Raw genomic sequence first — 23388 nt, forward strand, 5'->3', positions numbered from 1 at the left:
AGACGAGGAGGCGCTCGTGAGGCATTTGGTTAGTGGTGGTACACAGCAGCGACCGGATGGAGTGGAGAGCATCCGGGAGGACTTCCTGCCACCGGGAAACTGGGAGATCTCTGGACCGTAGGGCCAGTGGGACGGTCTTCCAGACCGTACCGTTCTCCCTCTCTACCTGCCCGTTCCCCCGGGGGTTGTAGCTGGTCGCGTTGCGGTCGGTGGAGGGGAGGGGGCCTTTGAAATCCAAACTGAGGCGTTCAATGGGGTGGGAAGCCTTTATCAGGTGCGCTCTATCTGGCCTGAAAAAGTGCGGTTTGCACTCTGCGCAGATTTGGCAGTTCCTGGTGACTGTACGGACCTCCTCCACAGAGTAGGGGAGGTTGCGGGACTTTACGAAATGGTAGAATCGAGTGACCCCCGGGTGGCAGAGGTCCTCATGGAGAGCTTGGAGGCGGTCTATTTGTGCGTTGGCACATGTGCCGCGGGATAGGGCATCGGACGACTCGTTCAGCTTTCCGGGACGATACAAGATCTCATAGTTATAGGTGGAGAGCTCAATCCTCCACCTCAAGATCTTGTCATTCTTAATTTTGCCCCGCTGTGCATTATTGAACATAAAGGCTACCGACCTGTGGTCAGTGAGGAGAGTGAATCTCCTGCCGGCCAGGTAATGCCGCCAATGTCGCACAGCTTCCACTATGGCTTGGGCTTCCTTTTCCACTGAGGAGTGGCGGATTTCTGGGGCGTGGAGGGTCCGGGAGAAAAAGGCCACGGGTCTGTCCGCTTGGTTGAGGGTGGCCGCCAGAGCTACATCGGATGCGTCGCTCTCGACCTGGAAGGGGAGGGACTCGTCGATCGCGTGCATCGTGGCCTTTGCGATATCCGCTTTGATGCAGCTGAAGGCCTGGCGGGCCTCTGTCGACAGGGGGAATGTAGTGGAATGTATTAACGGGCAGGCCTTGTCTGCGTATGGGGAACCCACTGGGCGTAATATGAAAAGAAGCCCAGGGACTTCCGGGTGCGGCGATGACCAGCTGAGTCGCACGTTTTGGCAGTTCCCGGTGAAACGGACTTTGGGGCTCTTGATAGGAGCCCCAACGGCAATTTTGACGGCTAAAAACACTGAGCGGTAAACCAGAAGGGAATCCCCCCTGGATACGGATGGAAAAAGGAGGAGAAAGTGGCCGGATTGCAGTGGATCCTTTAGAACAGCGGCAAGGAAGGCAAGCAAAAACCAAGATGGCGTCGGAAGGTGGCAGTTTAACATGGGGCCCTGAACAACAAGAGTTCTTGAAATGCTGTGTGGAAGAGCTCAAAAAGGAGATGAAGAAAGAGCTGTTGGCCCCGATACTACAGGCGATCGAAGGGCTAAAGGAGGAACAAAAGACTCAGGAGCGGGAGCTTCGGGTCGTGAAGGCAAAGGCAGCCGAGAATGAGGACGACATACAGGGCCTGGTGGTGAAGACGGAGACGCATGAGGCACATCAGAAACGATGTGTGGAAAGGTTGGAGGCACTGGAGAACAATGCAAGGAGGAACAACCTGAGGATTCTTGGTCTTCCTGAAGGTGCGGAGGGAGCGGACGCCGGGGCATATGTGAGCACGATGCTGCACTCGTTAATGGGAGCGGAGGCCCCGGCGGGTCCGTTGGAGGTGGAGGGAGCATACCGAGTGATGGCGCGAGGACCGAGAGCAGGAGAAATTCCCAGAGCCATAGTGGTGAAATTCCTCCGTTTTAAGGATAGAGAAATGGTCCTTAGATGGGCAAAGAAAACTCGGAGCAGTAAATGGGAGAACGCGGTGATCCGCGTTTATCAAGACTGGAGTACGGAGGTGGCGAGAAGGAGGGCGAGCTTTAATCGGGCCAAGGCGGTGCTTCATAAAAAGAAGATAAAATTTGGAATGCTGCAACCGGCAAGACTGTGGGTCACATATCGAGGGAGGCACCACTACTTTGAGACGGCGGATGAAGCGTGGACTTTTATTGTGGAAGAGAAACTGGAATGAGCGGGTTATTAAAAAGAACGTTTGAACAAAGTGGTGGGGCGAATGTGGGGGGCGAAGAGGGGGGTTAAAAAGGGGGGAAAGAGGAGTTTTATGTACTAATCCTGCGATGTGGTAACTTTTCTCTCTTCCACAGGTGGTGATGGGGGGAGGAAGGGAGGTGGAGGAGATGGGGCGTTGGCCATTGGGGGCGGGGCCAAGGGAGAAGCGCGGGCTTGGTTCCCGCGCTATGATAATCATGGCGGGAATAGAGAAGCAGGAAGGAGGGGGCGTCGCACGGTGCGAGCCGAGGTCACGGGGGGAAGCCGAGGTCGGCCAGAGTTTGCTGACTTCTGGGAGCAACATGGGGGGAGTAATTACGCTAGCGGGGGAGGGGGGAATTACTGGGTTGCTGCTGCTGGGGAGAGGGGGGAGCTGGTATGGGAGGGGATGGGCGGGGGGACACCGCCTGGGGGAGATACAGCTGCGTGGGAACCGGGTGAGGAGCTGGAAAAAGGGGATGGCTAATCGACAAGGGGGGGGGGGTAGGAAGCCCCCCAACCCAGCTGATCACGTGGAACGTGAGAGGGCTGAACGGGCCGATAAAGAGGGCACGGGTACTCGCACACCTTAACCACATCTGCCTTAAGTTTCTTATGTTACAGGAAACGCACCTGAAACTGATAGACCAGGTTAGGCTACGCAAAGGATGGGTGGGGCAGGTGTTCCATTCTGGGCTAGATGCGAAAAACAGGGGGGTGGCTATATTAGTGGGGAAGCGGGTAATGTTCGAGGCAAAGACTATAGTGGCGGATAACGGGGGCAGATACGTGATGGTGAGTGGCAAACTACAGGGGGAGACGGTGGTTTTGGTAAACGTATATGCCCCGAACTAGGATGATGCCAATTTTATGAGGCGGATGCTAGGACGCATTCCGGACCTAGAGATGGGAAAGCTGATAATGGGGGGAGATTGTAATACGGTGTTGGAACCAGGGCTGGATAGGTCGAAGTCCAGGACTGGAAGGAGGCCGGCAGCAGCCAAGGTACTTAAAGATTTTATGGAGCAGATGGGAGGTATAGACCCGTGGAGATTTAGCAGACCTAGGAGTAAGGAGTTCTCGTTTTTCTCCTATGTCCATAAAGTCTACTCGCGAATAGACTTTTTTGTGCTGGGAAGGGCGTTGATCCCGAAGGTGAGGGGAACGGAGTATACGGCTATAGCCATTTCGGATCACGCTCCACACTGGGTAGACTTGGAGATAGGGGAGGAAACAGGAGGGCGCCCACCCTGGAGAATGGACATGGGACTAATGGCAGATGAGGGGGGGGTGTCGAAGGGTGAGGGGGTGCATTGAAAAGTACTTGGAACTCAATGATAATGGGGAGGTCCAGGTGGGAGTGGTCTGGGAGGCGCTGGAGGCGGTGGTTAGAGGGGAGCTGAAATCAATAAGGGCACATAAAGGGAAGCAGGCGAGTAAGGAACGGGAGCGGTTGCTGCAAGAACTTTTGAGGGTGGACAGACAATATGCGGAAGCACCGGACGAGGGACTGTACAGGGAAAGGCAAAGGCTACATGTAGAATTGGACTTGCTGACTACGGGCAATGCAGAGGCACAATGGTGGAAGGCACAGGGTGTACAGTACGAATAGGGGGAGAAGGCGAGCAGGTTGCTGGCACACCAATTGAGGAAAAGGGGAGCAGCGAGGGAAATAGGGGGAGTGAGGGATGAGGAAGGAGAGATGGAGCAGGGAGCGGAGAGAGTGAATGGAGTGTTCAAGACATTTTATAAAAAATTATATGAAGCTCAACCCCCGGATGGGAGGGAGAGAATGATGGGCTTTTTGGATCGGCTGGAATTTCCCACGGTGGAAGAACGGGAAAGGGTGGGACTGGGAGCACAGATCGAGGTGGAAGAAGTGGTGAAAGGAATTAGGAGCATGCAGGCGGGAAAGGCCCCGGGACCGGATGGATTCCCAGTCGAATTCTATAGAAAATATGTGGACTTGCTCGCCCCGGTATTGACGAGGACCTTTAATGAGGCAAAGGAAAGGGGACAACTGCCCCCGACTATGTCTGAAGCAACGATATCGCTTCTCTTAAAGAAGGAAAAGGACCCGCTACAATGCGGATCCTATAGACCTATTTCCCTCCTAAATGTAGATGCCAAGATCCTGGCCAAGGTAATGGCAATGAGAATAGAGGAATGTGTCCCGGGAGTGGTCCACGAGGACCAAACTGGGTTTGTGAAGGGGAGACAGCTGAACACGAATATACGGAGGCTGTTAGGGGTAATGATGATGCCCCCACCAGAGGGGGAAACGGAGATAGTAGTGGCGATGGATGCTGAGAAAGCATTTGATAGAGTGGAGTGGGATTATTTGTGGGAGGTGTTGAGGAGATTTGGTTTTGGAGAGGGGTATGTTAGATGGGTGCAGCTGTTGCATAGGGCCCCGATGGCGAGCGTGGTCATGAATGGACGGGGATCTGCATATTTTCGGCTCCATAGAGGGACACGGCAGGGATGCCCTCTGTCCCCATTATTGTTTGCACTGGCAATTGAGCCCCTGGCGATAGCGTTGAGGGGTTCAATGAAGTGGAGGGGAGTACTTGGAGGAGGAGAAGAACACCGGGTATCTTTGTATGCGGACGATTTGTTACTATATGTGGCAGACCCGGCGGAGGGGATGCCAGAAATAATGCGGATACTTGGGGAGTTTGGGGAGTTTTCAGGGTATAAATTGAACATGGGGAAAAGTGAGTTGTTTGTGGTGCATCCAGGGGAGCAGAGTAGAGAAATAGAGGACCTACCGTTGAGGAAGGTAACAAGGGACTTTCGTTACCTGGGGATCCAGATAGCCAAGAATTGGGGCACATTGCATAGGTTAAATTTAACGCGGTTGGTGGAACAAATGGAGGAGTATTTCAAGAGATGGTATATGGTATCCCTGTCACTGGCAGGGAGGGTGCAGGCGGTTAAGATGGTGGTCCTCCCGAGATTCCTCTTTGTGTTTCAGTGCCTCCCGGTGGTGATCACGAAGGCTTTTTTAAAAAGGATTGAAAAGAGCATCATGGGTTTTGTGTGGGCCGGGAAGACCCCGAGAGTGAGGAAGGGATTCTTACAGCGTAGCAGGGACAGCGGGGGGGCTGGCACTACCGAGCCTAAGTGAGTATTATTGGGCCGCTAATATTTCAATGGTGAGTAAGTGGATGGGAGAGGAGGAGGGAGCGGCGTGGAAGAGATTAGAGAGGGCGTCCTGTAGGGGGGCTAGCCTACAGGCTATGGTGACAGCCCCATTGCCGTTCTCACCGAGGAACTACACCACAAGCCCGGTGGTGGTGGCCACACTGAAGATTTGGGGACAGTGGAGACGGCATAGGGGAAAGACTGGAGCCTTGGGGGGGGTCCCCGATAAGAAACAACCATAGGTTTGCCCCGGGGGGAATGGATGGGGGATATGGAATGTGGCAAAGAGCAGGAATAACGCAACTGAAAGATCTGTTTGTGGATGGGAAGTTCGCGAGTCTGGGAGCGCTGACCGAGAAATATGGGTTGCCCCAAGGGAATGCATTCAGGTATATGCAACTGAGGGCTTTTGCGAGGCAACAGGTGAGGGAATTCCCGCAGCTCCCGACACAAGAGGTGCAGGACAGAGTGATCTCAAAGACATGGGTGGGGGATGGTAAGGTGTCAGATATATATAGGGAAATGAGGGACGAAGGGGAGACTATGGTAGATGAACTAAAAGGGAAATGGGAAGAAGAGCTGGGGGAGGAGATCGAGGAGGGGCTGTGGGCAGATGCCCTAAGCAGGGTAAACTCGTCGTCCTCGTGTGCCAGGCTAAGCCTGATTCAGTTTAAGGTATTACACAGGGCGCATATGACTGGAGCACGGCTCAGTAAATTTTTTGGGGTGGAGGATAGGTGTGCGAGGTGCTCGAAAAGCCCAGCGAATCATACCCATATGTTTTGGTCATGCCCGGCACTACAGGGGTTTTGGATGGGGGTGACAAAGGTGCTTTCAAAAGTAGTGGGGGTCCGGGTCGAACCAAGCTAGGGGTTGGCTATATTTGGGGTTGCACAGGAGCCGGGAGTGCAGGAGGCGGGAGAGGCCGATGTTTTGGCCTTTGCGTCCCTAGTAGCCCGGCGCAGGATATTGCTAATGTGGAAAGAAGCCAAGCCCCCGGGGGTGGAGACCTGGATAAATGACATGGCAGGGTTTATAAAGCTAGAGCGGATTAAGTTCGTTCTAAGGGGGTCGGCTCAAGGGTTCACCAGGCGGTGGCAACCGTTCGTCGAATACCTCGCAGAAAGATAGATGGAAGGGAAAAAAGAAGGCAGCAGCAGCAGCCCAGGATTGTTATTTATTATTTAATCATTTTCTGTTTATAAAATAGGTCATTGTTATTTGTGTTGTTATAATATTGTGTAAAGGATGCACAATGTACTGTGTTGGTTGACCAAAAATTTTCAATAAAATATTTTTTTAAAAAGAAAAGAAGCCCAGACAGCGTTTCAGGGCTTTGGAGCAGTGGGGGAGGGGAAATTCCATAAGGGGGCGCATGCGTTCGGGGTCGGGGCCTATCACTCCATTGCGCACTACATATCCCAGGATGGCCAGACGGTTGGTGCTAAAAATGCATTTTTCCTCGTTATATGTGAGGTTCAGGGCGTTAGCGATCTGGTGGAATTTTTGGAGGTTGGCGTCGTGGTCCTGCTGATCGTGGCCGCAGATGGTTACGTTGTCGAGATACGGGAACGTGGCCTGCAACCCGTGTTGATCAACCATTCGGTCCATCTCCCGTTGGAAGGCCGAGACTCCGTTCGTGACGCCAAATGGGACCCTTAGGAAATGGTAGAGCCGCCCGTCTGCCTCGAAGGCTGTGTACTTGCGGTCACCTGGGCAGATGGGGAGCTGGTGGTATGTGGACTTGAGGTCTACGGTGGAAAAGACCTTGTACTGTGCAATCCGATCGACCATGTCAGATATGCGGGGGAGAGCATACGCATCTAGCTGTGTGTACCTGTTGATGGTCTGGCTATAGTCTATGACCATCCTCTGCTTCTCCCCGGTCTTCACGACTACCACCTGGGCTCTCCAGGGACTATTGCTGGCCTGGATTATGCCTTCCTTCAGCAACCGCTGGACTTCAGACCGGATAAACGTCTGGTCCTGGGCGTTGTACCGTCTGCTCCTGGTGGCGACGGGTTTGCAATCCGGGGTGAGGTTCGTAAACAAGGAAGGCGGTTCAACCTTGAGGGTTGCTAGGCCACAGATAGTGAGTGGGGGTATTGGGCCGCCGAATTGGAATGTTAGACTCTGGAGGTTACACTGGAAATCTAATCCCAGTAATGTGGGCGTGCAGAGTTGGGGAAGGACGTAGAGCCTATAGTTCTTAAACTCCCTCCCTTGCACCGTTAGGTTCGCGATGCAGAACCCTTTGATCTCTACTGAATGGGATCCTGCAGCTAGGGAAATCTTTTGAGCGCTTGGATGAATGGACAGAAAACAGCGTCTTACCGTATCTGGGTGAATAAAACTTTCCGTGCTCCCGGAGTCAATCAAGCATGGCGTCTCGTATCCGTTGACCAGCACCGTTATTGTCGTCGTTTGGAGCGTCCGGAACTGCGATTGGTCCAGGGTCACCGAAGCCAGTCGTGTTAGTAGCGTTGCGGCGTTTTCTTCGGACCCCGTGGAGCCATCTATGCTGGGGTCCTTTGTTGTCAGCCAAGATGGCGGCGTCCATGGATCGCACGCGGTCGGGGGGTGAACAAAATGGCCGCCCCATGAATCGCACGTGGCCGGGGGGTCACAAGATGGCGGCGCCCATCCTCTCCTCGTGATGTCCGGGACCCAAAATGGCGGCACCCGCGGGTCGCGCATGGATCGTTTGGGGGGGGGGGGTTGGAATCTGCTGTCCTCGTTCTTCCCCGGGGATTGCGGCGACCCCCCGGGACCGGCACACTGCCACGTAATGGCCCTTTTTGCCGCAGCTTTTACAAATAGCTGCGCGGGCCGGGCAGCGCTGCCGGGGGTGTTTCGCCTGCCCGCAAAGGTAGCAGCGGGCCACACCGGGATGGTCTGACGTTCTAGCCGCGCAAGCTTGCGGGAGGGCGGGGGGGTGCCGGGGAGTCGGTCGCAACGGGGGTTCACGGAGCCCAAAGGCGCTGCCGCGCGGTCAGGGCCGTAGGCGCGGGCGTTTTGAGAGGCCACATCAAGGGAGGCTGCAAGGGCCCGTGCTTCAGAGCCCTAGCGACTCTCTTTCTAAATGTCTCTGACGAATTTGGGGAGAAGTCATACCTGCCACTAATGCGTCTCGGATTAGCAGGTCCGTGTGCTCGATCACGCTCACCGACGGTCAGTTGCAGTTTCGCCCCAAAATCAGCAGCGTGCTGTAGAATTCGGCGAGTGATTCTCCGGGAATTTGCTGTCTCGTCGCGAGTTGGTGGCGTGCGTAGACCTGGTTTACGGACCGAATGTAGACGCCTTTCAGCAACGTGTGCGCTGTCGGAAAATCCTCCGCGTCTTCGATAAGCGTGTAGATCTCCGGGCTCACCCTGGAATGCAGGACCTGCATTTTCTGCTCCTCCGTGGTCCGGCCGGGGGCCGTTCGAAGGTAGCCTTCGTAGCATGCTAGCCAGTGTTTAAACACGGCCGCCGAGTTTGCTGCATGGAGGCTGATCCGCAGGCACTCCTGGGCGATCCGGAGCTCCATCGTCTTTTAAGCTTGCTTAATAAATTGTAGCGCACAATGACTTACACAAGTCGAGAAGTGATGAAGTCTATCGAGGCTTTATTAAGCAAGACTTGTTCCCCAGCAGCTCAGTTACAGAATGCGGCTGCTGGGAGAACTCGAGCTCTTATACTCTGCCTTCAGGGCGGAGCCAGAAGTCGGCAGATCCAACCAGGACCCGGGACCTGTCAGCCAATAGCCTCTCGGCTTCACAGGTACCATATTACCCCTAATACATACCACCACGGCAGTCTCAAAAGATCTCTTCCCAATGTGGAGTATCCAAGACAGTAAGTATTCCTGAGTGCTAATTGTACTTAAAATTATATTGGGATCTGAGATGGTTTTGTAGTTCCAGTGGCAATAAAGATAACAGTTGAGGGCTATTGTGTCACTATTGGTTAGCATTGTTTCAGGGGTAATTGTAAGCTTTTTTTGAGTGATATTAAAGATATTTTAATACTGTGTTAGTAATAAAGTTTGTTTTAATATACTATATGCCCATTCTGCATGAAATCACTCCTGGAGCGAGGTATCCTTTCCTCAGTCTTACAAAACTAAAACAAAATATTGGGGAGATTTTGTCCAGTATCCCAGCCTCTGGAGTCTGGTCCAGGATCACAATACTTGAACACAAAAACTCCAGTGCAATACTGAAGAATGTCGGGCGGGATTCTCCAACGCTCCGCCGGGTGGGAGAATCGCCGCGCGAATCACGCCACGCCGATACCGGGACGCGATTCTCCCACCCCTGTGAAATTGGCTGCGCGCGAATGGCGCCAGGCCGCACGGAGAATCGTCTCAAACGGCCGTAGCGGCGATTCTCCGGTGGGTCAGCGATTCTCCGGGACGGGTGGGCCGAAGTCTCGCCGGCGCGACTGGATGTCACGCCGGTGCCGTTCCAACATGCTATAAAACAGCATCAGCCAGTTGTGCTGGAGGGGGGGTGGGGGGGTTTGGGTTGGTTGGGGGGATTGTGGGGGGGGGGTGCGGGGATTGTGGGGGGGGTTGGGGGGCGGGGCGGGGATTGTTGGGCGGGGATTGGGGGGGATTGTGGGGGTGGGTTGGGGGGGTGGAGGGGTGGGGGTGTTTGGGGGGGGGTGGGGGTGTTTGGGGGGGCGTGGAGGGGTGGGGGTGTTTGGGGGGGGAGATGGCGGTGGGGGTGGGCCCACACATCCGCTGCCAGGTGGAGGGTGGGGGAGGTGGGGTGGGGATGGCCCCACACATCCGCTTCCGGGGGTGGGGGAGGTGGGGGGGGGGGGCGCACGGAAGGCCACGGCCCGCCATGACGGTGGACACGCGGTTGTCCACCCAGCCCGTCCGCCTTCGCGGCCTACGGAGCCCAGCCGTCCTGACGTGTTCCAGACCCCCCCTCCCCACCAGACTGGCGGGCACATCGGCGGGTGGCTCCAGGGCAGCACACACGGCAGCCCCCCCCGTGAGGGCAGGGGTGGGGTGCGTGCTGGCAACCGGGTCTGCCAAGCAGCCCGTGGCACCTGGACGTGGAGGGGGGTATACCAATGATGAAACCCTGTCTACTCCCACCCCCCCACAGATCGTACAATGTTCAGCCATCCTCCAGCCTTGTTGGCCGCCGTGGCGGGGGCTGCTGCCCTGCATGAGGCCCAGTGGGAGCTGGAGCACGGGCCTGAGAGGGAGGTGGTGGAGCCAGCAGTACAGCAACGGGCTGCAGTGGGGCACGTGCAAGGCTCCCAGGCCGCAGTGCCGCACGCCAGAGAGGCGCAGGCTGGGCGGGCACCACACTGTGTGGGAGCCACAGCACGGGGATGCCGAGAAGGAGGAGGGTGTGCCACGGCCACGGAGGCGTCTGACGTGACCCCGTGTGTACCGGCCCCACATTTCCTTCGAGGACCTCCCGTCAGGGCGTGCAGGAGGAGACTGCCGATGAGCTGCGAGACCGTGGCCCACATCTGCCACCTGATGGCACACCTGGCACCACGAGGGTCTGGGGGTGGACATGCAATCCCGGTGGCCGTCAAGGTGACGGTTGCCCTCAACTTATTCGCGACAGGGTCGTTCCAGTCACCGAGTGGGGACCTGTCTGGCATCTCCCAGCCATCGGTGCACAGGTGCATCCGGGCCGTCACCGACGTGCTGTACGACATTGCGGACGGATACATACAGTTCCCTGCGAACTGCGCCCACCAGGATGCCCGCGCATGCGGGTTCGCCCCTGGTGCCCATGGTGCAGGGGGCGATCGATGGAGTGTACATCGCCATGCGGCCCACCTCGGAGGAAAGGACCATGTGCCTAAACAGGAAGGGTACACATTCAATGAACGTGCAGGTGGTCTGTGACCACAGGATGACAATCCTGCACGTCTGTGCCAGGTACCCGGGCAGTGTGCATGGCTCCTTTATACTGGCCCAATCGTTCATCCCTGCCATGTTCGAGGGGACCCCCCCCCGCCCCTGGCTGCAGGGCGGGCTGGTTGCTGGGCGACAGGGGTTACCCGTTGTGGTCGTGTCTGATGACGCCTATACGGAAGCCACAGACCGACGCGGAGTAACGCTACAATGATGCCCATGCAGTGACCAGGGGTGTGGTCGAGAGGTGCTTTGGGCTGCTTAAGATGTGTTTCAGATGCCTGGACCGCTCTGGAGGGGCCCTCCAGTACCCGTCGGAGAGGCTCGGCCACATCATCATGGTCTGCTGCGTCCTGCACAACATAGCCCGGCAGAGTGGCGATGCGCTGGAGGAGGAGGAGGACGGTCCGGATGAGGAGAACTCCTCCCCAGATAAGGGGGATGGCGAGGTGGGAGCCAATGCATGGGACATGGGGGATGGACGGGAACACAAGGCTGCCCGGTGCCGCCAGCTGGGCCAGGAGGCACGGGAGGCACTGGTAGCTGCCCATTTCGGCGATCACGGTGGGCAGCAATAGTGATGGGTATGGGCACAGGCAGCGGGTTCGGCACCTCCCCAACGGACGACCACCCTCACCTCCCTCACCTCCCCCAGCCCCACCACCACCACCACAACACCCTCACCTCCCCAACCCCCCCACTACCACAACACCCACATGCACACCACCCCTCCACGACACATCCACCTGCGGCACAACGGGATGGGGGCACGGTCAATGGTGTATGCGGGTCTGCTACAAGGCATGGAGGACGATGACAGCCTGCTCTGCGATGGACTCCGAGCCATACCTCGTTCGACAATGTCTGACTCATGGCCACATCATGACCCTCCACCTGGGTGGACTCTGCACGCAGCCCTGACACTGCATCTCATGGCCCTGTCATATGGCCGGGGGCAGGCTGGTGTCGGGGAACCATGGGGGTGGGGGCGCAGGCCACACGCACCGGAGCCCAATCTCTATCGCAGCACCCCTCACACTCACTGGCACACAGTCCCCACCCCACCCCCATCGGACAGAGTACAGAGGCAGTTCGCATAGGTATGGAATGTGTTTAATAACAGACGTCCTGTACATGTGCCCTAGCTCATCTAACTAATCTGTGCCCTGCACCAGTGTCAACTCACTCATCCATGTCTACCTTTCTGGCCTTACGGGCCCTATGACTACGTCTAGGTGTTTCCCCAGACGGTACAGCAGAACTGGAGGCGGACTCATGTGATTCCTGCCCTGTGACTGGGGTCCCCGTCGGCAGCCGCTTCCTGGGGCGGCCCGGCCTGGATGGGCCAGGCCGCACCTCGGGCAATTGGGAAGGTGTGGTGCCACCCTGTTCTGCCCACTGCCCACGCGAGTCCGGATAGCCCCAGGCCTTGCAGGCTCAGACCCATGCCCGACACCGTCGCCACCATTGTCTCCACTGCGGATGCCACCCGTGCGGTGTTGGCCTGTGTGGCACTCATGACCTGCACAATTTCCTGCTCCTGGACGCAGATGCACTCCTGCATTTAAAAGACCAACTTAAATGAGTATGTCACCACCGTCACAGACTTCATCAGCAAATGTGTGGACGACTGCGTGCCAAAGAAAGCAGTACGTGCGTTCCCCAACCGGAAACCATGGCTCAATCGCGAGATTGACTCCCGACTGAAGGACAGATCTGAGGCGTTCAAGGCAGACGACCCTGACCTATACAAGAAATCCAGATACGACCTCCCCAAGGCATCAGAGATGCCAACAGAGAATATCAAACCAAGCTAGAGTCACAGACAGACTCTCGGCGGTTGTGGCAAGGACTAAACAGCTTCACAGGCTACGAAGCGAAGCCGAACAGTATCTCTGGCAGCAGCGCACCCCTCCCCGATGAACTCAATGCATTCTATGCTCGGTTCGAGCAGGTAACCAACAATCTGCTGTCGAGTGCCCCAGCAGCCCATAATTCACCCATACCCACCATCACAGCTTCCGAAGTCAGATTGGCCTTCCTGAAAGTGAACCCTTGGAAGGCAATGGACCCGGACGGGATCCCTGGTCATGCACTCCGAGCCTGCGCGGACCAGTTGGCAGGGATATTCGCGGACATCTTTAATCTGTCCCTACTCTACTCCGAGGTCCCCACCTGCTTCAAGAAGACCACCATCATACGGTACCAAAGAAGAACCAGGCAACGTGCCTCAATGACTACCGACCAGTGGCCCTGACTTCAGTCGTAATGAAGTGCTTCGAGAGGTTGATCATGAAGCGCATCACCTCCATACTCCCAGAGCGCCTTGATCCACTGCAATTCGCATACCGCTGCAACCGGTCCACATCAGCCACCATTTCCCTGGCCCTACACTCATCTCTAGAGCATCTCGAAAACAAGGACTCCTACATCAGACTCCTATTTATTGACTACAGCTCCGCCTTCAACACCATAATCCCAGCCAAGCTCATATCAAAGCTCCAAAACCTAGGACTTGGCTCCCCAATCTGCAACTGGATCCTCGATTTTCTGACCAACAGACCACAATCAGTAAGAATGAACGACAACATCTCCTCCACAATAGTCCTCAACATCGGCGCCCCGCAAGGCTGCGTACTTAGCCCCCTACTCTACTCCCTGTGCACACACGACTGCATGGCAAAACTTGGTTCCAACTCCATCTACAAGTTTGCTGACGATACGACCAGAGTGGGCCGGATCTCGAATAACGACGAGTCCGAATACAGGAGGGAGATAGAGAATCTAGTGGAGTGGTGTAGTGACAACAATCTCTCCCTCAATGCCAGCAAAACTAAAGAGCTGGTAATTGACTTCAGGAAGCAAAGTACTGTACACACCCCTGTCAGCATCAACGGGGCCGAGGTGGAGATGGTTAGCAGTTTCAAATTCCTAGGGGTGCACATCTCCAAAAGTCTGTCCTGGTCCACCCACATCTACGCTACCACCAAGAAAGAACCTATACTTCCTCGGGAAACTAAGGAAATTCGGCATGTCCACATTAACCCTTACCAACTTTTACAGATGCACCATAGAAAGCATCCTATCGGGCTGCATCACAGACTGGTATGGCAACTGCTCGGCCCAGGACCGTAAGAAACTTGAGAGAGTCGTGAACACCGCCCAGTCCATCACACGAACCTGCCTCCCATCCATTGACTCCATCTACACCTCCCGCTGCCTGGGGAAAGCGGGCAGCATAATCTTTCTTTTTAATAATATTTTCCACCATACAAACAACCCCCCCCCCCCGCCCGTAACAAAGAAAAGAAAGAAAGCTCGCGTGGCGAGACATGAACATGGCAAGTCAATAAGATACAGAACTTTGTACATTGGATTCTTCCCGTACATGTCAGTTTCCGGATCATTCATGTGTTTTCTTGCTCAAATGCCCGCCAGAGAAACCCCCCTTCCCCCTCCCTCCCTCCTCTTCTCTTCCCCACCTCCCCCCACGAACGATGTCTCTCCCCCCCCCCCCCCCCCCCCCCCCCCCCCTGGTTGCTGTTACTGCTGTCCGACCGTCATCTAACGCTCCGCGAGATGGTCTAGGAACGGTTGCCACCACCTGTAAAACCCCTGCACAGACCCTCTCAAGGCAAACTTTATCCTTTCCAACTTGATAAACCCTGCCATATCATTTATCCAGGCCTCCACGCTGGGGGGCTTCGCCTCTTTCCACATTTACAAGATCCTTCGCCGGGCTACTAGGGACACAAAGGCCAGAATGCCGGCCTCTTTCGCCTCCTGCACTCCCGGCTCGTCCACTACTCCAAATAGTGCTAGCCCCCAGCTTGGCTTGACCCGGACTTTCACCACCTTAGATACTGTTCCCGCAACTCCCCTCCAGAACCCCTCCTGTGCCGAGCATGACCAAAACATATGGACATGGGTCGCCGGGCTTCCTGAGCACCTCCCACATCTGTCCTCCACCCCAAAGAACCTACTCCGCCTCACCCCCGTCATATGCACTCTATGAACCACCTTAAATTGTATCAGGCTAAGCCTGGCACACGAGGAAGAGGAATTAACCCTACTTAGGGCATCAGCCCATAGCCCCTCCTCAATCCCCTCCCCCAACTCCTCTTCCCATTTACCCTTCAGCTCCTCTACCAGAGCCTCCCCCTCTTCTTTCATCTCCTGGTATATCGCCGACACCTTGCCCTCTCCGACCCATACGCCCGAAATCACCCTGTCTTGAATCCCCTGTGCTGGGAGCAGCGGGAATTCCCTCACCTGCCGCCTCACAAACGCCTTCACTTGCATGTACCTGAAAGCGTTTCCCGGGGGTAGCCCAAACTTCTCCTCCAGCGCCCCTAAGCTCGCAAATGTCCCGTCAATGAACAGGTCCCCCATTCTTCTAATCCCTGCCCGATGCCAGCTCTGAAACCCCCCCCCCGTCCATCCTTCCTGGGACAAACCGATGGTTGTCTATGATCGGGGACCACACCGAGGATCCCGTCCGTCCCCCCCCCTGTGCCGTCTCCACTGCCCCCAGATCTTTAGCGTTGCCGCCACCACCTGGCTCGTGGTGTACCTTGTCGGAGAGAGTGGCAGCGGTGCCGTCACTAGCGCCCCCAGGCTCGTTCCTTTGCAGGACGCCATCTCCAACCTCTTCCACGCCGCCCCCTCTCCCTCCATCACCCACTTACGGATCATCGCCACGTTGGCTGCCCAGTAGTAACCACCCAAATTCGGCAACGCCAACCCTCCTCTATCTCTGCTATGCTCCAGGAACCCCCTCCTTACCCTCGGGGTCTTGCTCGCCCACACAAATCCCATAATGCTCCTGCTTACCCTCTTAAAGAAGGCCTTAGTAATCACAATTGGGAGGCATTGGAATACAAAAAGAAACCTTGGGAGGACCACCATTTTAATCGACTGTACCCTGCCCACCAGCGAGAGTGGCAACATGTCCCACCTTTTAGAATCCTCCTCCATCTGTTCCACCAGCCGCGTCAAATTAAGTTTGTGCAGTGCCCCCCAGCTCCTAGCTACCTGAATCCCCAAGTATCGAAAGCTCCTTTCCGCCCTCCTCAACGGTAGGTCATCTATCCCTCTTCCCTGGTCCCCCGGATGTATCACAAAGAGCTCACTCTTTCCCACATTGAGCTTATAGCCCGAAAAGTCTCCAAACTCCCGTAGGCTCTGCATTACCTCAACCATCCCCTCCACTGGATCCGCCACATACAGCAACTGGTCGTCTGCGTACAGCGACACTCGATGTTCCTCTCCCCCTCGAACCACCCCCTTCCATTTCCCCGACTCCCTTAACGCCATGGCCAAAGGTTCAATTGCTAATGCGAACAGAAGAGGGGACAGGAGGCACCCCTGTCTCGTCCCTCGATGCAGCCGGGAATACTCCGACCTCCACCGGTTCGTGACCACACTCTCCACCGGGGCTCTATACAGGAGCTTAACCCAACTAAAAAACCCTCCCCTGAACCCAAACCTCCTCAACACTTCCCAGAGATACTCCCACTCTACCCGGTCAAAGGCCTTCTCCGCGTCCATGGCTGCCACTATCTCCGCTTCTCCCTCGACCGATGGCATCATTATCACATTTAGGAGCCTTCGCACATTAGTATTTAACTGCCTACCCTTTACGAATCCCGTCTGGTTCTCGTGAATCACCCCTGGGACACAGTCCTCAATCCTCGTAGCCAACATTTTTGCCAGCAACTTAGCATCTACGTTAAGGAGCGAGATCGGTCTATACGACCCACATTGCAGTGGGTCCTTATCCCGCTTCAAGATCAAAGAGATCGTCACCTCCGACATTGTCGGGGGCAGGGTCCCCCCCTCCCTTACTTCATTGAAGGTTCTTACCAGCAACGGGGCTAACAGGTCTACATACTTCCTATGAAACTCCACCGGGAACCCATCCGGCCCCGGGGCCTTCCCTGCCTGCATGCTCCCCAGTCCTTTAACCAGCTCCTCCACCCCAATTGGTGCCCCCAAACCAGCCACTTCCTGTTCCTCCACCCTTGGGAACCTCAATTGGTCCAAGAATCGCCGCATCCCCTCTTTTCCCCCTGGGGGCTGGGACCTATACAGCTCCTCGTAAAAGGCCTTAAAAGCCTCATTCGCTTTCCCCGCACTCCGCACCGTAGTTCCCCTGCCATCCTTGACTCCGCCTATTTCCCTCGCTGCCATCCTCTTACGGAGCTGATGTGCCAGCATCCGACTCGCCTTCTCCCTATATTCATATATCGCCCCCTGTGCCTTCCTCCACTGTGCCTCTGCCTTCCCTGTGGTCAACAGGTCGAACTCCGTCTGGAGACTTCGTCTCTCCCTGAGTAGTCCCTCATCAGGAGCCTCTGCATAGCTCCTGTCCACCCTTAAAATCTCCCCCACTAACCCCTCCCTTTCCCTGCACACTCTCTTCACCCTATGAGCCCTGATGGAGATTAACTCTCCCCTGACTATCGCTTTCAGCGCCTCCCATACTACTCCCACCAGCACCTCCCCGTTGTCGTTGGCCTCCAGATACCTTTCGATACACCCCCGCACACTTCCTCGTCTGCCAGCAGTCCCACATCCAACCTCCACAACGGGCGTTGGTCCCTCTCCTCCCCCAGCTCTAGCACCACCCAATGCGGGGCATGGTCTGAAATGGCTATGGCCGAATACTCCGTTCCCTCCACTTTCGGGATCAATGCCCTGCCCAGAACAAAAAAATCTATCCGGGAGTCGGCCTTATGTACGTGGGAGAAAAAAGAAAATTCTCTGGCCAAAGGCCTGGCAAATCTCCACGGATCTACTCCCCCCATCTGATCCATAAACCACCTAAGCACCTTGGCCGCTGCCGGCCTCTTCCCCGTCCTAGATCTGGAGCGATCTAGTGCTGGGTCCAGCACCGTGTTAAAATCCCCACCCATTTTCAAGCTCCCTACCTCCAGGTCTGGAATGCGCCCCACCATCCGTTTCATGAATCCAGCATCGTCCCAGTTCGGGGCATATACATTCAACAGTACCACCTCCATCCCCTGCAACCTACCACTCACCATCACGTATCGGCCTCCCTTGTCCGCTACTATGTTCTTGGCCTCAAACGCCACCCGCTTCCCCACCAGTATTGCCACCCATCTATTCTTCGCATCCAGCCCCGAATGGAACACCTGTCCTACCCATCCCTTCCTTAACCTGACCTGATCTGCCACCTTCAGATGTGTCTCCTGAATCATGACCACGTCTGCCTTCAGTCCGTTTAGGTGCGCGAACACTCGGGCCCTTTTAACCGGCCCATTTAGGCCTCTCACATTCCATGTGATCAGCCGGATTGGAGGGCTTACCCCCCCCCCCCCCCCCCCCCCCCCCTGCCGACTAGCCATCTCCTATCTTAGGCCAGTCCCGTGCTCGCGCCTCCCGCACCCTCCAGTCCCCCAGGCGGGGAACCCCCGCCCCGACCACCTCTTCCATTTTCAGTTCCCCCTCGGACAGTGCAGCAGCAACCCTAATGTCCCCCCCTTCCGTTTCCCCCCCCCCCCCCCCTCCCCGCTAGATCCGCATCTAGCTCTTTTGCTCTCCCCATATTACTTCCGTGAGTCAGCTGACTTCTGCTGACCCCGGCTTCCCCCGCCATCCCGTTGATCTCCCCGTGTGGGAGTCTCTCCTCCTCCTTACCTTCCTCCATCTCTCTTCTCTCCCCCCCCCCCTTTTGGCGCAGGAAAAAGCCCGCGCTTTCCTGAACCAGCCGCGCCCCCTGTGGCGCAGTTCCTGTTGCGGCCATTATCCCAGTTCCCTCATCCCCGAGTCTCACCTCCCTCCAGCACCGACGCCCACATTCCCCATCATCTCGTCTACAGAAAAGAAAAAAGGACTTTTAACCAGAACTCTACCCACATCCCCATCCATCATCCCACCCATGAAGTATTCTTTACCCATATTTACAACCCCATATACAACCAACATCTCCCCCCACAACCACATCCCCTCAGTTCGAGTCCAGTTTTTCCGTCTGAATAAAGGTCCAAGCCTCTTCTGGCGTTTCAAAATAATGGTGTCGGTCCTGATAAGTGACCCACAGTCGCGCAGGTTGCAGCATGCCGAACCTGACTCTTTTTTTTATGCAGCACCGCCTTGGCCTGGTTGAAGCCAGCTCTCCTCCTTGCCACCTCCGCGCTCCAATCCTGGTAAACTCGGATCACCGCATTCTCCCATCTACTGCTCCGCACCTTCTTGGCCCATCTCAGCACACTTTCTTTGTCCGCGAAGCGATGGAACCTTGCCACTATCGCCCTTGGCGGCTTATCAGCCTTGGGTCTCCTCGCCATGACCCGGTGAGCCCCTTCCAGCTCCAGGGGGGTCGGAGAGGCCTCCGCACCCATCAGCGAATGGAGCATCGTACTCATATACGCCCCGGCATCAGCTCCCTGCACTCCTTCGGGAAGACCCAGAATCCGGAGGTTCTTCCTCCTCGACCTGTTCTCCAGGACCTCTATTCTCTCTGCCCACCTCCTGTGCACCGCCTCGTGCGCCTCCATTTTTACCGCCAGGCCCAGGATCTCGTCCTCGTTATCATTCGTTTTATCTCTCACCTCACGAAGCTCCACGACCTGGGCCTTCTGGGTCTCCTTCAGCTCCTCGATCGCCAACAGCATTGGCGCCAGCACCTCCTTTTTAAGCTCCTCCACACAGCGCTTAAGGAACTCCTGCTGGTCCGGCCCCCATGATGCTCGATCTCCGCCCTCCGCCATCTTGCTTTTTCCCCCTCGGTTTTGCCGCTGATCCAGAGCCTCTTTTCTCGCCGCTCCACCGCTGATCTCGGCCATATATAACGTAAGGGGGGACCTTACTACACCTTCCCACACAGGATCAAATCAAAAAAGCTCCGTTGGGGCTCCTCTGGAGAGCCCAAAAATCCGTTATCGCGGGAGCTGCCGAAACGTGCCGCATAGCTCCGCATCGCCGCAACCGGAATTCCAGCGGGCAGCATAATCAAAGATCCCTCCCACCCGGCTTACTCACTCTTCCAACTTCTTCCATCGGGCAGGAGATACAGAAGTCTGAGAACACGCACGAACAGACTCAAAAACAGCTTCTTCCCCACTGTCACCAGACTCCTAAATGACCCTTTTATGACTGACCTCATTAACACTACACCCCTGTATGCTTCATCCGATGCCAGTGCTTATGTAGTTACATTGTATCTGTTGTGTTGCCATATTATGTATTTTCTTTTATTCCCTTTTCTTCTTATGTACTTAATGATCTGTTGAGCTGCTCGCAGAAAAATACTTTTCACTGTACCTCGGTACACGTGACAATAAACAGATCCAATCCAATCCAATCCACTTGCGTCTGCAGGTGCTGGAAGCTGGCCGTCACCTTCTCACGCCTCTGGGTCCCCGACTGCATCAGGTCTATGGGTGGGCGGGGGAATCCCTGGGACCCGTCTGAGCGGCAGGTGTTTGCCGGGGCTGGGCTGCCCTCCCACCATCCGGCCCCTTCGGCTGCTCCTACCTCCACCTGCCATACCGGAGCGGCAGTGCGGTGCGCACCAGTTAGTGTCCCAGAAGCCTCACCACTAACATGGCCAACCGAGGTGAGTGTCTCTGCGATGGTGGGGGGTGAAGGAGATAGCTGTGACGAAACGTCAGTGTCTTCATCGGACCTGTGGTCAGGGGTCCCCTGGGGTGTCGTGTCCTGTCTGTCCGTCCCCTCCGTGTTGGTGTCGTGTTGTGTCCTTTCATGTCTGTCTGTCCTATGTGTGCTTGTGTCCTGGGTTGTTGTGTCGTCACTGGACTGGGCAGGAGGGCTGTTGTTGGAGCTGCCCTTCCCATCGCTGCTAGAGTCCCTGTGGGCTGGCTGCCCGGGTGCTGGCCGGGGGCGGTGTAAGCCTGTAAGCCCGGTTGGTCCGCGTCAGCTGGCTGTTCAGGCGCTGGATGCGGGCGGTGTCTGCCAGGTGCGCCCTGTTGGTCTGTTGTTGAAATGATGAGACAAAAAGCAGAATGCAAGAGTTCTTTGATCATTCAGAGTGCTTTACTTGGTTACTGAATGATGGTAGATATTTAAGCAAATATATGCACATTAAATGCATCTACCTGTATTGTGTGTACGTGAGATCGTCTATTAAAATTATTGCATGTAGCTAAACTAGTCCTGCTATATCCTGCAGACCTGTAGCTTGTCAGTGATTGCTGTTGAGCTAGATCTTTTCCTCTGGGATCTGAAAATGAATGCAACATGGGCTGATGGGATAAAAGTTTCCTCTTTCTTCTAACCCTTTTTGAATTAAATTTAGCAGTTTAAGTACAATTCCTGGCGAGTCCACACATGAAACTCTGTTCATTTCATAGACTTCCTCAAGGATGATAAATATGAGAAATGGAATAATGGAATGGAATTTCTTTTAAAAACTGTTAAAGTTGGGAAGGGATGGGGGAAAAATGAGAGGCAGAAGGATGGAAAGATTAAACAATGAAGAAGAAGGTGAGCACTGTAAGAAGTCTTACAACACCAGGTTAAAGTTCAACAGGTTTATTTCGAATCACAAGCTTTCGGAGCATTGCTCCTGCACCTGAGGAAGGAGCAGTGCTCCGAAAGCTAGTAATTCGAAACAAACCTGTTGGCCTTTAACCTGGTGTTGTAAGACTTGCAGTGAAGAAGAAAATTAAAGTAAATAAACAAAAACAAACTTGAAAGCTGTGAGGGTAAACTTTAAGTCTTTCCATGGTATTGGGAAGTGGACATTTCTGGTTTCTTATTCACTCTGAAAAGGTGTTTTGTGGACAGTCTGACAGCTACATGGTAGCTTTCACTGATACTTTATCTGAGCTTGAGCTTTTTATTTCATTTCTTTTAAATTGGATTATTAGTCCAGATTTCTGCTTCAAGAACTTAACCACCACACTATAGTTACTACTACTGGGTATGTAAAAATGAAACCATAATATGTACTTTTGTTTCCAGACTAAATTTAATTAAAATTTCATGACCTATGTACATTCTTCAAAATGGAATTGAATAATTGTCTGAACAGAAACATAATTGCAGAGCTGTGAGGGAAAGGCAGATGAGTGGGAAAGACAGATGAGTGGGACTGGCTGAATTGCTCTTGCAGAGCAGGCATGGATATGACAGACCGAATCTTGTCCTCCTGTGCTTCATGACATTCCATTCTCTGGACAAACCCCCTGGAGAAGACAACTTTGACTTTATTTCTCATGACGCTTTCATCAGGACAGTCAGTGAGCAATATTTTATAGGACTTGAATTTGAGCACCACTGGAACACCAGTTAGGGACACTCTTGTTGGATGAATGAAGTAACATTTCATGTCATCCAGAGCTATATAGATTTGCTACTTGTTCATCCTCATAATTGTCAGAAATGATTATATGTCTGACTGTTTGCACTGAAATCAGGAAGGCACTGTTGACTCATCAGAAAAATCAAGCATCTTGGTCTCAAGCCCTGAAGAGAGTAGCAGCAAAGCAGGGAGTAAACTAAATGGTTTGGGGGGCATGGTAGCACAGTAGTTAGCACAGTTGCTTCACAGCTGCGGGGTCTCTGGTTCGATTCCCAGCTTTGGTCACTGCGTGCGCGGAGTCTGCACATTCTCCCCGTGTCTGCGTGGGTTTCCTCCGGGTGCTCCGGTTTCCTCCCACAGTCCAAAGATGTGCAGGTTAGGTGGATTGGCCATACTAAATTGCCCTTAGGTTAGGTGGGGTTACTAGTTTATGGGGATAGGGTGGAGGTGTGGGCTTAAGTGGGGTGCTCTTTCCACGAACCGATGCAGACCCGATGGGCCGAATGGCCTCCTTCTGCACTGTAAATTCTATGATTATGTTAAGAGGAAAGGCCAATAATGAACGGCAGGGACACATCCCAGTTTCACTCACTTATTTGCATTGGCATTTCCTGCTCAGTTTAAAATTATCTTTGAGATTGATGGATTTTATGGAGTCTATGGTTTTGTGGATTCTGTGGAGCGGTGTGGGGGAGTTAGGTTCAGTTATGGGTCTAATATTTAAATGAAGTCTCTGATCATTTAGGAATGAAAATTACGGGGCAGGATTCTCCCGTACCCGGCAGGGCGGGGGGTCCCGGCGGGACGGAGTGGCATGAATCACTCCGGCGTCGGGCCGCCCCAAAGGTGCGGAATCCTCCGCACCTTCAGGGGCTAGGCCCGTCCCGGAGTGCTTGTCGCCCCGCCTGCCGGCGGGATAAGGGCCTGGCGCTACGCCAACCGGTGGCGAAGGGCCTCCGCCGGCCGGCGCGAGTCGCGCATACACGGGAGCGCCAGCGCATACTGCCGTCATCCCCACGCATGTGCACATGGAGTCACTTCCACATCGGGAATGGCGGATG

The 23388-nt window shown here is 54.9% G+C and overlaps 1 protein-coding gene across 2 annotated transcripts in view; it reads left to right on the forward strand.

Moving 5' to 3' along the window:
• The window catches only part of sh3kbp1 (SH3-domain kinase binding protein 1), a 442493-nt gene that overhangs the window by 348601 nt on the left and 70504 nt on the right, over positions 1-23388 (forward strand). The gene's annotated exons all lie outside the window — the stretch shown is intronic.

Source organism: Scyliorhinus torazame, chromosome 8 (assembly GCF_047496885.1).
Source record: "Scyliorhinus torazame isolate Kashiwa2021f chromosome 8, sScyTor2.1, whole genome shotgun sequence".
NCBI lineage: Eukaryota > Metazoa > Chordata > Chondrichthyes > Carcharhiniformes > Scyliorhinidae > Scyliorhinus > Scyliorhinus torazame.